This window comes from Lissotriton helveticus, chromosome 7 (assembly GCF_964261635.1).
Source record: "Lissotriton helveticus chromosome 7, aLisHel1.1, whole genome shotgun sequence".
NCBI classification, from domain to species: Eukaryota; Metazoa; Chordata; class Amphibia; order Caudata; family Salamandridae; genus Lissotriton; species Lissotriton helveticus.
The window spans coordinates 100,573,333-100,591,191 of record NC_136068.1 but is presented as its reverse complement, the minus strand read 5'-3'; positions in this window follow the sequence as shown (position 1 = coordinate 100,591,191).

Sequence of the window (17,859 nt, the reverse complement as noted above, 5' to 3'; positions counted from 1 at the left end):
TGCTTTAATGAATGCCGACGTAAAGCTATATTCAAAAATTTTGGCTACAAGGATGTCCACTGTAATAGAAAAGTTGGTTACCCCTGCCCAACATGGTTTTATCCCGGGGAAAGGGACTACTGAACATATTAGGACTGTGATTACCTGCTTTGATGTTATGGAGGTTACAGGCGGCCCTGTCGCGGCTCTATTTCTAGATGCCGAAAAAGCTTTCGACAGGGTAGCTTGGGAATATTTATGGGAGCTAATGAGAATTTTTGGGTTTGGGGATAATTTTATAAAAGCAATCCAGGTTCTGTATAGAGATCCTACGGCTAGAATTAAAATTAATCGGGAGCTATCAGCGGCGGTGCGGATTAGGAGAGGAACTAGGCAAGGCTGCCCTAGCTCCCCTCTTTTATTTGCACTATATATGGATCCATATCTGCGTAGGCTCGAATTTAATCCCAGCATCTCCCCATTGTGTGTAAATGATTTAGTAGTGAAGGTTCTGGCCTACGCAGACGACGTGGCGATAATTACCTCCGATCCTTGTATGGCAATAGGAGTAATAGAACACGAGGCCCAAGATTTTGGTAACATTTCCGGTTATAAGCTCAATAGAGCTAAAACACAGATTATCAAAAACCAAGCAACTCAATGTAATGATCCTCGAGTGATTTCCTCTGCAGTATACCTAGGTGTTGAAATTTCATCTGATTTAGGGACAGTAGTTGAGCGTAACATCTCGCCTTTACTGTCAAAAGTCAACTTGGACTTGCTAAGGATAAATAACCTCCGATTGTCGTTAGTGGGCCGCACTAATATCATAAAAATGATTATACTTCCTAAATTTCTTTATTTTTTTCGTACAATTCCGTTATTGTTTGAGTCAACGTGGTTTAATAAACTGGAGTCGATTTTAAATAAATTCATTTGGTCTTATGGGAAGACGAGACGGGCATATAAGTTCATGACCTTACCAAGGGGGAGGGGAGGCTGGGGGGTTCCTGATTTTAGGTTTTATTATTGGGCATCAGTCTTGCAATACATTCAAGGCTTAATTGGCGCTAATGAAGGGAACCCGAAAGTAAGAGCTGTTTCAACTATGATTTATGCAATTGTATTGGGCGAGGATACAGCAAATGCTTTTTTAAAATGTATTGATTCATCTTATTTTAAACGAACTCGCTTCAAGACGGTCGCTGCTGCTCATAATGTATGGTCTGCTGTTGCAAAAAACTGCGGTCTAGGGAGATTTAACAGGTATATCAGATTGTATAGAAATAAGTCCTTACCCCCTGAAGTCTTTTCGGATGCTATTATGGCGGACTGGGATAGAAAAGGTATTAAGAAATTTGGAGATATCCTAGATTCTGATGGAAACATTCTTTTATTTTCAGATCTGCTAGATAGATTTAGTATAGCAAGATATAGTTTTTTCAAGTATTTGCAGATCAGGAGTTTTTTTCTTAAGAAGAAAGGAGGGCCAGGTGGATTTGGCATAAGCAATATCATGGAGACAATTGAGCAAAGTGGGGTGTGCTCCATTCGTTATTTCTACGCCCAGCTGGTTGGTTCAAAGAAGGACGATATTGATAGATTTGGGATTAAGTGGGCGGGGAAATTAGGGATATCAGGGGAGGCCTTTCAGTCGTCCTTGGAGCTAGGTTGTTCAATTTTCTATTCTGCCCCACTACAATCACAACATTTTAAAACGTTATACCAACTATATCATACGCCTGACCGGATAGCACAGTGGGGTGCAACTTCAGGAATTAGCTGTTGGCGATGCAATGCCATGGCTGCAGATAGCATACATATATTTGCGCTCTGCCCCAAATTAAAATCCTTATTAAAGGATATTGAGGATTTTATGGCCCGTACATTGGTTGTAAATGTAACTCTGACTCCAACTGTAATTATGTTAGGAGTCAGGGACTGTGCAGGCGCACATAGCGAATTTTTATTTGTAGCGATGGCAGTTTACAGGTTGTTGATTGCTAGAGTTTGGCTTGATCCCCTCCCCCCGGGCTTGCAACAGTGGATTGCCTTATTACTGGGGACGTTTAACCTTGAAAAGGGTATATTCGAGAAAAAAGGTAAAAGGAAAAAAAGGTGGGGGAGGAAAATTTGGGAACCGATACATCGCTGGAAAGGAAGATCAACTGCGATTGTAGACTGATGTATTAGTTCTATCTTTAATGGGTTTCTGTTTGTATTAATATGTTTTTTTTCTTGATAGTATTTTTGATTTAGTACTTGATTTATGACATGCATTAAGTTATCTGTATTTTGTGTTATGTGTGTGCTAGAAAAAATTTCAATAAAAATATTTAAAAAAAAAAAAAAAAACATAGTTGACGACTTAGGCAATTTGCTTTCTGACTCTGAGGGAATAAGGAATGTATTCTGGAAGTTTTATTCTGATTTATATGATAGGGAGACTGAGCCAGGTGCTGACAATATTAGGGATTATTTGGGAAATATCCAACTCGAAAAGCTAGATTTAGAGGAAAAAGCTACTCTTGATGTCACCATAACACTAGAAGAACTGTCTGTAGCTTTAACAGATCTCCCATCTTCAAAGGCTGCAGGTCCAGATCTGTTACCGATTGAATTTTATAAGACTTTTATATCAGTTCTTAGAGGGGAGCTATTGGATACACTCATTCAGGCTCAGAGAGGAATTTCAATCCCAAAATCATGGGGCGAGACTGAAATTATTGTTATCCTGAAAAAAGGCAAACCCGCAACAATTCCTGGGTCATATAGACCTATTGCCCTAATGAATGCTGATGTGAAGCTCTATTCTAAAATTTTGGCTACAAGATTGTCCGCTGTAATAGAAAAGTTAGTTACCCCAGTTCAACACGGATTTATCCCGGGGAAAGGGACTACTGAACATGTCAGGACAGTGATCACCTGTTTCGATGCTATGGAGGTCTCTGGCGGCCCTGTCGCAGCTCTATTTCTAGACGCCGAAAAGGCCTTTGACAGGGTCGCGTGGGAATACCTGTGGGTGCTAATGAGAACTTTTGGGTTTGGAGATAATTTTATAAAAGCAATCCAGGTTCTTTACAGGGATCCAACGGCTAGAATTAAAATTAATCGAGAGTTAACAGAGGCAGTGCAGATTAAAAGAGGAACAAGGCAAGGTTGTCCTAGTTCTCCTCTTTTATTTGCGCTGTATATGGATCCATATCTACGCAGTCTTGATTTTAATCCTAGTATTCCCCTCTTGCGTGTAAATGAGACAGTAGTAAAAGTGTTGGCATACGCAGACGATGTCGCGATCATTACTCCTGATCCTGTAATGGCAATAGGTGTGATAGAACAGGAGGCCCTAAATTTCGGCAACATTTCCGGCTATAAACTTAATAGAGCTAAAACACAGATCATTAAAAATATAGTAGCTCAATGTAATGATCCACGAGTGACTTCATCTGCAGTCTACCTTGGGGTTGAAATTTCTCCTAACTTAGGGACAGTAGTTGAACGTAACATTGCGCCCTTATTGAGGAAAGTCAGCTCGGACTTGATGAGGATAAACAATCTTAGGCTTACGTTAGTAGGACGCACTAATATTATTAAAATGCTTATACTTCCCAAATTTCTTTACTTTTTTCGTACAATTCCGCTTTTGTTTGAGTCAATATGGTTTAATAAGCTGGAGTCGGTCCTCAATAAATTTATTTGGTCGTATGGGAAGACAAGACGGGCATACAAGTTTATGACTTTGCCAAGGGATAAGGGAGGTTGGGGGGTTCCTGACTTTAGGTTTTACTATTGGGCATCGGTGCTGCAATATATTCAAGGCTTAATTGGTGCTAATGAGGGGGATCCGAAAGTCCAAGCGTTTTCAATTATGATTTATTCAATTGTTTTGGGCGAAGATACAGTAAATGCTTTTTTAAAATGTACAGATTCATCATACTACAAACGTACACGTTTCAAGACAGTCGCTGCAGCTTATAATGTATGGTCTGCTGTTGCAAAAAACTGTGGCTTAGGTAGATTTAACAGATACACCAGATTGTGTAGGAATAAGTCCCTACCCCCTGCAATTTTTTCGGATTCCATTATGACAGATTGGGACAGAAAAGGTATTAGGAAACTAGGAGATATGTTAGATCCAGACGGAAATATTCTTTTATTTTCAGATTTGGTTGCTAAATTTAATATAACAAGGTATAGTTTTTTTAAGTACCTTCAGATTAGGAGTTTTTTTTCTAAAAAAAAAGGAGGGGCAGGCGGTTTTATCACATGCAACATTATGGAGGCAATAGAACAAAGTGGGGTATGCTCCATTCGTTATTTCTATGCCCAGCTGGCTGATACAAAGAAGGACGATATTGTTAAATTTGGCAATAAATGGGCTGGGAAATTAGGGATAACGTGTGAGGCTTTTCAGGAGTCCTTGGAGTTAGGCTGTTCAGCCTTCTATTCTGCCCCACTACAATCGCAGCATTTTAAGACGCTGTATCTACTTTATCATACGCCAGACCGTATAGCACAGTGGGGGGCTACTACAGGGATTAACTGCTGGCGATGCAATACCCAGGCCGCAGATAGTATCCACATTTTTGCGCAATGCCCCAAATTAAGGCCCTCACTAAAGGGTATTGAGGATTTTATGGCCCAAACACTTGCTTTAAATGCGACTTTAACACCGGCAGTAATTATGTTAGGAGTTGTGAAGGCAATCATAGCGAATTTTTATTCGTAGCGATGGCGATTCTTAGGTTGCTGATTGCTAGAGCTTGGTTGGACCCCCTTCCTCCGGGATTACAGCAGTGGATTGCTTTATTATTGGGGACGTTTAATCTTGAAAAGGGTATACTTGGGAAAAAAGGTAAAAGGATAAAAAGGTGGGGAAGAAAAATTTGGGAACCGGTACATCTATGGAAGGAAAGGTCTAATGCAAACGTAGTCTGATGTATTATTATTAATTTGATCTATGGTTTTCTAAAAAAAAAAAATCTTTTTTTTTTTTTTTTTTTCCCCCTTCTTATGCTGTAGGCTAAGTTTAAGTACCAATATGTTTTTCTTGATAGTAATTTTAGTTTATTATATGTATTAAGTTATCTGAATTCTGTGTTATGTGTGTGCCAGAAAAATTTCAATAAAAATTTAATAAAAAAAAAAAAAGGAAGGGGTGAGTTGTTTGTTAACTAAGTGCTCCAAAACTTTGGACGAGTAAGGCAATTGAGCAAATGGGCGATAGTTAGCTGGGTCATATATACCAAGTCCCGCTCTCTTTAAAAGTGGGAAAACCACTGTTTTCTTCCATATGTCTGGGAAAGCGGCTTGCTCCAGGGATAGGTTGAGGAGTTTGGTGATGTAGGGGCTTAAGACTGACACTAATCTTGTAAAAACGAAATGCGGGCAGGGATCAAGTGGAGATCCTGCCTTGACCTTGGCCATGGCTTTGGCCACCTCTTCCTCTGAAAAAGGGGTCAGAATGTCAAGGTGAAATTGTGCAGAGGGGTGAGGTGCCAGTTTTTCCTAGTCAGTTTGAGAGTCTTTAATGTCTGTAATAGTGCCTGTTGCTGTACAAGTGCACCACAATGAGGTAGATGGTGGAAGGTTGCCAACAAGAGCAGAAGCTACACAATTATTGAAGGTCCAGATGGCTCATACTTCTGCTAGGCTGTAAGAAGCCAAATGCTTGAGTGGGGGTTATGCCCCAAGCCCCTCTCAAGTTTCTAAAAGCTTCCAAAGATGGACAAGCACCAGCTTGGTTCAGCCAGGGTGCAACCCACTGCCAGCTTTACTGGGTAGCTTTGCCCACCACTGATTTTAATGGCTTATAGCGCCTAGATGTAATCCATTGTCAGCTCTCTGCACTGGACTTACTGCTCCTGGGTACTACTTAGCACTGCCTTCTCGGGGTCGGTGCAGCATCTCCTGAAGTTCAACAATTATCGCTCATAGGGCTTACCCTCCACCGGCTCCACATGGATAACTTCTTCTCCAGAATCTTCTACCAAGTTTCTACAATAGTAACCATTCAATAGATGGGCAACTGCTTGTACTGCCCGAGATCCAACTCCAAGCTAGTGAAGTGGAGGACAGTAAAGTTGAAAAGTTTTGGCACTCCGTCCATCATGTTGTTGTGTTTGCAATATGTGCCCAAAGTGGCGAAGGGTATGCCCAGACGTGGCTCTCCTGCTCGCTGCGCCACTGGATTCAAGCTAGCTTGGCTGATGAGTGGTGATACCCTAAAACCGCTCCCAGGATGCGTGTTTCCAATCCAGGGAAGATCTGGCATGGCAGTTGGGGCTGGACTCTTCCCATGAGGAGCAGGGTCAAGACTGATTTGCATGTGTCTCAGTTCCAACTGGGATGGCATAGTGAGCAAAAGAATGATGGATTCAACCCAGATCTGTTGACTAGGGGTGAGTGGTTGAAAAGTTTCAGATCTCTGCCCATCATCTTGTTGTGTTTGCTTTGGACAGTAATCCTAGTTAATTCCTGCAGATCTAGACTCTTCCTGAGCCTCTATGCTTCTGCCCTGATCTTATTTCAGATTACAGTAATTTGAGTCATCCAGATGCATCTCCAGTCTACCCCTCTCCTTAACTGGCTTACCTTGCTGCTCCATCATAACACTGTCGTGTATTTCTATAGGTTCTGAATCGATCCCCCTATTCCTGACCCTATTCTGGTTAAACTAACTATCAAGTTAACTAACAGTCAGCCCATGAGGCAAGAACAGCCCCCATGATGCAGATACCGTTATCTGACGCAGTCACACTACGGCACAGGAACGTGTTATCTGATTAGGTCATAACGCTTGAGATCTAATTAGACAAGCGACATTCCTCCAGCCCCTGATAAGGCATACGACGTTCTCATAACAAATCAAACCTATGACAACCTGGAAAATCCGTGCGGCCATTGTTTTGATTTCACAGAGAACTTTAGTAAAGAATGTGCTAACGAGCAAATCGTATGACATCTTTATTGACGTATCTATGTCCATCCTTACGTCAATCTCGGCACCTTTAAGGTATAAATATTGCCGACCTTGCCCTATGCAAACACACGCGTGGTGACAAGACGGAGCAGCCATACTTGCCGAAGCCGAGAGCAGAAGCAGACCCCGCTGGCAGCAGCCCCGCCTTCCTGACGCGCTGAGAGACACGCTGCTATCTCAAGCCGAGAGACCCAGCACCGGCGCTTTCGGGCAGCCCTCGCAGGCAGCCTGGAATATCGAGAGCAGAGAAAGAGATACTATTCCTCATCCATCCTAAATTCCAGGTACAGAACTGAATAACCCCTCACAGAGAATTCTTTAGTTATTCACTTGGCAAAAACAAACTTAACTTAAACTGTAACTTTCTATTCCCGCCCACGCATTAGACTTAGGTCAGGTACACGGGGTAGGCGTATTTAGAAACACCAGTTGAGTACGTTTAGTCAAATGTATATGTGTATGTAAATATATTTTAATCATTTTAAACATCATATGGCTCAGAAACCATATCAATGTTTTTACAGTATTATTTTATACTATTGCTTTTAATGTATGCACTTTACTTAACTATAAGTATTGCAATAATATCGATCCATTTCTCATGTATGAGAAAAGAGACTGATCAATAAATAACACCTTTTTATTGAACACGCCCGTCTCTTCCTTTTCTCTACAATCTGATGAGACTAAGAATGCACGTACTGACTGAGTAAAATAATTGCCTTGTGCTCACACGACTCTCGGGATTGACTCTTGATTAGGGGAGAGCAAAGTTGTCATGTTCTATGGTTGTCAGAAACTAAATCCCTTCTTGTCTAATCAGGGGAGTTAATTCCTTCCTTGAACATTCGAGAAAGTTTCTAGCGAACTCTGAGCTTAGCTGGCAAACCCAAAAATTAAGTCTAGTATCGACAGTAGTAGACCTAGTTAACGTCTGGCCTAGGCCTTTACTGCTGTAGGTACTATTCCAATGCGCAGAGCCTATTGGGAAAATAGGAGCTACACTACATGGCGCCCAACGTGTTTGGAAAGGGCGATAAAACTAACGTAAGACATTTAGAGTAACTCAGTCGTGCTTTCTCACTCAGACCCCTTTTCCCAAATACTCCAAAGACGTCTGGAGTGGGTGAAAGGTTATATCCTCCAAAACCTCGCAGGAGGGAACTCCTATGTATGGTTCTTGGTCAAGTCAACGTTGAAGGATAAAAACAGTCCCAAAATATTGTGCATCTAATCTCTGTTTCCATAAAGAAACCTGATCTGCAAACAAACATAATACCATCCTGTCTGTAAAATGGTAGACAGTGATGAAGAAAGAGAGGCAGTTAGATTAGCTACTGAACTCGCAGATGCTGATGCTACCATGCAAGCAGCAGACCCGAATATAACACTCATTCCGGTCATTAAAAGGAGATCTATAACCTTAAAACTTATAGAAAATGGACTGACACCTAGAGGTGGCACAGTCATATTCGTAATTGAGGCACAGGAATATCGGCAGACAGAGGTATACTATTCATGGATACATTTTCCAGCAGCAAATGCTGTAACAAAGTACTTCCACTATTACAAAGTAGAGGAACCTCCTGAAACATACACTCCTTTCGAGGAGGTGGAAGTACCACTCAAATTCCAAGAGCATTTGCTCTTATTTGATGGCGCCCTAATACATAACAATCACATTACAAGGCTCGGTCCTTTAGGAAGACCAGGAGCAACGTGGCCGGTCTTAGCCGGATACACACCACATCCAGACATCGATAGAATGCCTGCAGCAGAGCTGTTAATACAGCTAAAACAACTACTAAAAATTCATAGACAATTAGTTCAGTATGTAATGCGGACTTCAACAATTCAGCCAGCGATTAAACTTCCACAGCTGACCCCTCACCAGGGGAACACAAATAAAATCACACCACAGAACATCCAATCCTGCCTAGGTAAAGTTCCGGCTAAACGGGAACAGATACCATTCTGGTTGGCACAGAAAATCACCCAAATAGAGGCGGTGTTTCCTGACACCACCCCGCTAGAAAAACACAGGATTCTGACTATATGTCTCCCAATGGGAATCACACCACACATTGAGGACTGTGACACTTGGGGTACAGTCTTTGCTTCCATCTATACAAAAACGCACGGTGTCCCATCCATTTCGGTAATACCAGATGTGCTAAAACAAATTCAAGATGAATACGGTCCAGAACCTGCTTTAACCCTTGGTATGAAATTACTAAAAGACTTCAAGCAGGTCTCGGCTATATTATTAGCCAACATAAAAGGTGAAGCAGCAAACGTGGCGATCCGCCAGAGGTTAAAAGAGACAGATATAGCAGACCAACCAGCTGAAATTGCCAGAATCATAGAAAAATCCTATGAGGAACTAGGCAGAGATAGCCTAGGTGGAATACCAGTAAAACCGCAACTGACTACAGGTCCAGAAAAAATATTTTTTAATAATAATAATTCACCAAAAAAGAACTGGGATGGAAACAAACAATCCAATCCTAAAGAAAAGAAATTCCAGTCCCGAGGAAGGTCTCCTAGGCGAAGAGAGAAATCTCCAAACCAAAGACAGAGGTCACCGCAGAGTGACCCCTCTGGGAATAGATATAACCTTAGAAATAGGGATAATATTAAAAAACCTGATAGATATCAAGACATTGATACACGTCCCTCTCAATCTTTTCAGAATTCCTCGCAGAAATCGGAAAGAAGAGGACGATCAGAAGAGCACGCCAAGTCCAAAGACAAGGAACCTGCTCAGCTAAAAAAGAAATTACAATTTCCAAAAAAGAAGGTAGCCAGTATCAAGGTAGTTAAAAATGCCGAGAATACTGAGGACACAACTGAAAAACGGAGAATGGGCTCAGACAATGCTAGACAGCGCAGCAGAGGTGAGCATAGCTCGCAAAGTCCTTATGAATCATCTGGAGACAGTGGACACGAATGAATACCTTCAAGTGGAAACTGCAGACACCAGAGTTAGCAAGCCCCACAAGATATACGAGATAACATAACGTATAGAGGGAGATAAGACTAGGAAAATAAGGGGACTATTTTGGGATAACCTCTCAAAGGGTTATGACATCCTTCTAGCTGAAAAAGACTGGCCACCAGAGTTTGTCAGGGAGTGCCCTCATGGCGAAGAAGTAATTATGCCTGCCTTCTCGAATCATATCCCGATTCATAAAAAATATACACTTGCTAGAAAGTGGGCAGTGGCCTTAGCACCTGCTTTATATAAAAATCATGTAGGATGGGATGAGGATTCTCCTCCTCACAAAATCCAGTTAAAATCACAACCTACTGCACAAAGGCAGTACCCAATTAAGCAAGAAGCTAAAAAACAGGTAAATGAAATACTAGATCAGCTAGAATACCAGGGGGTGATTGAAACTTGCACCTCACAAATGAACAACCCTTTGTTTCCGGTCTCCAAACCAGACAATTCATATCGTCTAGTTTTGGATTACCGACACCTTAACACATGTTGCAAAACCTTTGCAGTGCAAAACTCACACAGTGCTGCACTAATGAATAACATAGTGCGCAAAAAATACAAAACAACCTTGGACATCTCCAATGGATTCTTTTGTCAAAACATAGCACCAGAGAGCAGATATTTAACTGCATTCTCAGTAAATGGCACTCAAAAACAATTCTGTCGGTTAGCCCAGGGGTACAAGAACAGCCCAGGGGTATTCTCAGCGAGAGTAACAGAATTACTACAACTATATGATGATGAAGCATTATCTTATGTCAATGACATTTACTTAACAGATGATGACTTGGAGACTCACTTGAAAAGGGTGAACACCATAATACTTGGGTTCGCTGCAGAGGGTTACAAATTTAACTTCAAAAAGTCCAGAATTGCCCATCTGACAGTCCTATTCTTAGGATATGAGTTATCAAGTGAAGGCAAAAGCCTGGCAGACAATTTCCTAGAGAAATGTGCCGTAATCCAAGCTCCTAAAACACTAAAAAACCTACAGTCAATTCTAGGCTTCCTAAATTTCGGAAGAACATACATTGCAAATTACGCAGAAAGGGTCAAACCCCTTTATGATCTAATTAAACCAGACTTTAAAAGATCCAATTGGACTCAAACACACACAGAAATTTTGAGATCCTTACAAACAGACATGCTAATTAAAACAAAATTAGAAACACGTGATAACACACGCAACCTTGTGATCCGAGTCATCCCAGGGAGATGCGGATTCACATACCTGACCTCTAGTGAGGGAGAAAAGGTACCAATTGCATTCAAATCACACTTGTATACAGAAGCTGAACAGAAATTCAGTAATACAGAAAAAATAATTCGTGCAGTTCAAACCGCAATAGCTAGAGAAAAAGACATAGCTGACGGTAGACATATCACAGTCAGAACAGCAGAATCAGCCTTTGAGGCACTAACAACACCTTGTAATTTACCAACAACAACATTGAATCCGGAATGGATACAATGGGTGAATTCAATCACAACGGACAAAGTATACTACTACTTTGATCCAGAACTTGAAGAATTAAAAAATCTAAAATATGAAAAGACGTATCCTCTGCCAATCGACATTCTGCCTCTACGACATTACGCCTGTGTAATCTATACAGACGGACATGCTCAACCCTCCGTTTGGGGAGAACAAGCATACAACCCCACATGTGAGATTACAAAAGAAGTGTGGCGCGGAGGTAAACTAAGACCTCTATTAACAAAATCACACTCAGTAGAAACTAATTCAGAACTACAAACTGAAATAATAGCTTTGAAAATGGCGCTAGATAATGCGGATCGCGAATTCCCGACACTTATAGTGTCAGATTCATATTACTGCGTCAAAGCATATAACAAGGATTTGCAGACATGGATTCAGAACGGTTACAAAGATGACACAGATGCACCAATAAAGCAGAAACTGCTCTGGGAACAAGTAGCTCTTTTGAAAAAAGAACTACCAAAGACTCACGTGACACACTCACTGAGTCATCAGCGTGATGGCGTTCACGTTGTGGGGAATTCATTGGCTGAAGCAGCCGCAGCGGAAGCCACTAAACCGGCTCCCGTAGATCGAAAAAAGCGTACATTAAAATACATTGACGGTGAAACAATGCTGGCAGTGAAAACGTCATCAAAAGGCGACTGCTCAGCGTTACCGATCAACTATCCACTCAATTATACATACATAATCGATGCAAACTCCGTCCCTTTTGCTCGAATCCCTGGAGTGGGGGATAGAGTGATTCCAAACATGGACAGGAGAAGCTTGTTAATCGCAGACGCACACATGGGCGAGGGTCTCAGACACCTCAAACTGAAAAATTCTCTGGAAGAATTACAATCACGGTACTGGTGGCCAGGCATGAGCCTGCACTACACCATGTTTGTAAAAAACTGCCCAAACTGCAACAGAGATCGCAGTGGGGAGAGAAACAGTTTAATACCTCGTCGTATCAAGGCAGATAATATTACCAGTAAAAAGAATGGCTTGCGATTAACATATACAGGCTAGTTTCCACTTATAATGTAGATCCTCAGCACTCGGCTGACGTCCGGACTGTTATACAAAGATTTGCGAGTCTAAATGGCATATACGCTAAGAGCATGTTACGTTTGACCATTGTTTTCACTCAGGCATACCAGCCTGGGGGGAAACATGGCCAAATGAGCAAAGCCCAGCGGGAATCTTCTCACTTCCTTCCTGAGGGTACGGGATGGTGTAAAGAAAAAACCAAGGCAGAAAGCAATCTATAATGGAAAGGATATTAGGTTCGGGAGCTGGGTGGGTCAAACATCTAATAAGTGTCCAACTTAGTCTAAATAACTTGCCAAGAAATTCTCTGAAGGGATTCAGTCCGTACGAATTATTATTCGGAACTAGGATGTTGATCTCTGACCTTGATAGTCAGACTTCAGTGGTAATAGAAAAAACCTTTGATGTCAAAGACCGTTTGGCTATTTTGCAGGACTTAAACAAAACAAGAAAAGACCTGAGCAACATACAGTTGAAACAACAGCCAACAACCACTGAAGAATCACCACCTGTCCCAGCAAGACCTGTCTGGATTTCAAAAGTCGGGGATCTAGTCAGGGAGAAGATCGCGGTAAAGAAGGAATTTGGGCCTTCTTACAGAAAAGCAGTTCCTGTCTTGTCTGTCAACGGGACAAGATCAGTTGTACTACCGCCACTTGCTGGTAAAAAGGAGAACCGAGTTGTATCCATCGACCTGGTAAAACCACAACATGTGGCCGATAACAAACAGTAGGCCAAGTGGACTCCCAATAAGTAGCAGAACACCAAGGTTTGCTACCAGTACAGAGGTCCTAACAAAAAGGCTCATCACATTCGAAACGCCTAAAGAAGAACAAGAAGGACTATGCAACAATGCAATAGAACTCAGACCTCTTAAAACCCAAATAAAGACATTTAGCAGAGACACACCAATCTACAATGAAGTACCAAGTGAAAATGCAAGAAACAAAAATCCTGAAGCAATTGGAACAATTGACAGAACTGCATCCGGGTACTTCATCAACTTCGATGATTCCTCTGAAAGCCTCAGTGAATCAAAGACGCAGCCATCATCAAAATCCTTTAAAGACAAAGCTAAGGAACTTTTGAAACATCTGAAAGAAACATATCTGGTTTCTCCATGGATTGAATTTTGGGGTGGGTTTTGGTGCATTTATCCTCATACTTTGGCTCATCATGGTATTTACTTTGGGAGGCTTCATTGAGGGAAAATATGCTAAAATGGACACAGCAAGTCAGAACATCAACTTGGTCCTCAAACCACACACATCTTCACACGTCGAGAAAAGAGAACTCTCTTCAGAACTTTCTTCAGCCAACTTCACAGCCAATCCGATACCTGGTGGGGTAGCCTGGGACAACACTGACTATGAAATTTATGGTCCGGTCGAGATCCTGAAATATCCACACCAAATCAAGATCTCCTTGAGTGACTTTGCAAAACCAAACTCATTTGCTGATGATTGGGACTTCGAAAGCATCAACAATATGATGTCTGACTTAGTAATGTCTGCTAAATTTACAAAACATGATTATTTGCAAGGTTCTACAAATTATGATAGTATGTATTGCTATAACCATTATGGTAACCATTTTTTGCATAAATCGGCACAACCTAGAAATGTTTTAAATTATAATCAATGGGAACATTGTGCTACACCTCCAAAAGGGAGCTCTAGAACCGTTTATGACAAATATTCATATTTTTCAGGTTTTAACATAAGTAATGCTGAAACATTTTATTTTAAATTGTCAAACAAGACAGGGATGAAAACCATGATAACCAACACAAAATTGATATATTCAGATTCATTCTTCGAAAAAATGAATACTTTTGGATTTGATTATTGGGACAAAAATGTTGATTTGAAAAGTGTTTGGGGTACAAAAGAATGGCAAGTACAGGGTATAGAAGCTTTGTTTAGAGCCTGCATGATCCCAGAACAAATGATATTTTTAAATGACACTGTTCAACAAACCACCTGTCTTGGCTTAGCCAAAATCAAAGATTTAATTAAACCGTCTATCCCGAAGCCAACAATGTTTAGCAATAGCTCTGATACAGATGAAGAGATAGACGTAAACCATATATTAAACCAAAACAGAACACATCCTGATTGGAAACAATGGTTGATCTGGCCCACAGATACAAATTACTGTCAAGATAGATTCCTGAATAAAACACAGGGTTTCAAAATGACCAGGCCAGACCCTAGATATCCCCAAAGACATCACCCAGGGATAATAACAACCTACAGTGTGGGCAAATTATGCCTTCAATGGCTACAGACTTCCACACTGCCTGAAATTAAGCAACACCTAACTTTACTTACTGATGGTGCTGACTTGCGTGATTTCATACTGGGACCACGCAAACAGCGTCAAAAGCGTTTCATAGCAGCCTCTGTATATGCAGCATACAATGAGGCCTGGAAGGTTACTCAAATTGAGACAGCAGAAAGAATACGGGAAACTGACCGTATCAATTTGGAAAAATCACTTTCTGTAGTGGACAATGGGTTAATGACTCTGTCCTCCAGAATTTTTTCATTGGACAGCATTGTGTCTTCAGCAATCGATATATTATCGCAAGACTTACTGTTATTACAACATGGTCAGTCACAATTGCGTTCTATTGTACAGCTTGGCTGGACGTTACAAAATCTGCGTTCAGGCTATGTGCCTTGGCGTTTAATCAACACAACGTCACTATTCCAAATCTTTAACCTTACTGATAGACAAATCGGTATGGCGCAAAAGGGTGCTGATTATGCAATCTTGAGCATTGAAAAACTAGAAAGATTACCAATGACAATGTCAGAACGACCTGTCAGTGAATGGATAATCCACGGAATCATAAATATTCCAATCTCAACCTTCAGGTTTCAATACTGCCAAAAATATATACAGGCTGGCATGTACGAGAAATTGGGAAAGGGGTACCTTAAAACAACTTGGAACCTGCCCTATTCACATGCATGTGTCAGTAATAAAGGACAGAAAGTGTTTCTTAGTGGCAACAATTGTGCTATGTCACTAAGCGGCACGCTTCTGTGTAACGGAATTAGTTTGCACGGAGCCTGTGAAGGGAATTCATACAACCTTTCATGTCACCAGCAAGGCGCACCTGCAACTGAAATAGAACCATTCTTTCAAAGACTCTATAATGGGAGTTACATTCTTATTGTAGACCGCAGATGTTGCAGTCTTATGCCCGGGACTCCTTATCTAGTAACTACAACGGCGAAGGTCAAGTGCTGTGGACGTTCTTTATTCCCCAGCTCCTTTCCAGACAGGGAGGCAAGGGCATGGCCCAGTTTGAAAATTACTTCTATTCGAATAGATACTTTAAGCAGAATGAAAACAGTGCTTCTTCAGACGCCTACAAGGCTCACGTCATCAAAAGAAACGTATGATCTACAAAGTCGCAAGGACGACTGCAGAGATACATACATTATTATCAACTAATTCCCCCGTACATTTCGCGGAAATCCTAAGCGAAATCTTAAATATTTCTGATACCACTGGGGTCTCAAAGGTATTTAAGACAGTATTTTCGATGGCATTAACACCATTCAAAGCCATACTGGGTATTTTTCCAGATTTCGTCCATTCGATTTTTGGCGGACTTCCCCTGATCCTGGGACTAATTGCAGGAATCCTATTCATAGTCCTTATTTTTCGTTATGGCAACCCATGTCACAGATCAAACTCTCGCGACAATGGAAGATACGATCCTAGCCATTGGATACCGGGACCGGATATCAAAAATCCTGGGACTCTCCCGGCTTAGAGACCTGAACATGACTTGGTTTCTATCATTTCGACCAATGTGGCAAAGGTGTGTTTTACCTGTACTAAGGTGTCTGCTATGCGGAGAAGAATGCGTGTTAGACACCTGTCTGACGCTACAATCGGATGCGCCAGTGGATGCAGATACACTGTTAGTTCCTACCAAGGTTCACGCTTTGTGCTGCCCTCAAAGGCTGCCAATCCTGATGACGGCATTCGTGGAATCTTCACCACTGCGATTGAAGAGTAGTGAAGTTCAAGATGAAAGCAGCATCGAACAGGTACAACCTTCTGTCAGCAATGCGAATCAGAATGTCAATGCAGACAATCATGCGCACGAATGCATGGTTACCCCTATTTCCGACTTAGTGGAACTTTCCCATGAAGCTGTTGACAGTTTTTTCGAAAGCCTGAATGATATGATGTTCTCTCCAGAACAGAAATAGAGACTTTTGAGTAAACTCGCACACGGCGTTCCCTGAATTCGGCCTTCAACTTTAAAAAGAAAGTCACATGAACAATTTCACTCCAGCTTACGGACAGCAATATTTTTCAGCAAGCCCCTTAAAATATTTTTCTACATATTTTTTTCCGGGACACTGATCTTCTGCTTAAAGTAAGAAACTATTCCTAGAGAACTAAAATTTCTATTTTTAGATACTTTATAGACTTTAGCTGCTCGCTGGGATGTTCACGAATATTTTATTATGTGATGAAATGGTCTCGAACTTCCTTTCTGTATAGCCATATTAAGAGCCATTTCATGTGTATTTCTCATATACCAATAAGCAATAATGCATAAAAATGCGTGTTTACTTTTGCATTTAATTAATAGCTTAAGTGCATACAATATATATGACTGCAATTTTTCAGTATATTTGAAAATTTCGAAATACATTTATGTATTTTGGGGTGGTAAGGTATACACTATACTCTATAGTATGTTGTACTATGTTATACTATGCATAGATTAGTAGATATGACCATAGTTAGCGTGGAGTGGGTGTCGTGTATTTCTATAGGTTCTGAATCGATCCCCCTATTCCTGACCCTATTCTGGTTAAACTAACTATCAAGTTAACTAACAGTCAGCCCATGAGGCAAGAACAGCCCCCATGATGCAGATACCGTTATCTGACGCAGTCACACTACGGCACAGGAACGTGTTATCTGATTAGGTCATAACGCTTGAGATCTAATTAGACAAGCGACATTCCTCCAGCCCCTGATAAGGCATACGACGTTCTCATAACAAATCAAACCTATGACAACCTGGAAAATCCGTGCGGCCATTGTTTTGATTTCACAGAGAACTTTAGTAAAGAATGTGCTAACGAGCAAATCGTATGACATCTTTATTGACGTATCTATGTCCATCCTTACGTCAATCTCGGCACCTTTAAGGTATAAATATTGCCGACCTTGCCCTATGCAAACACACGTGTGGTGACAAGACGGAGCAGCCATACTTGCCGAAGCCGAGAGCAGAAGCAGACCCCGCTGGCAGCAGCCCCGCCTTCCTGACGCGCTGAGAGACGCGCTGCTATCTCAAGCCGAGAGACCCAG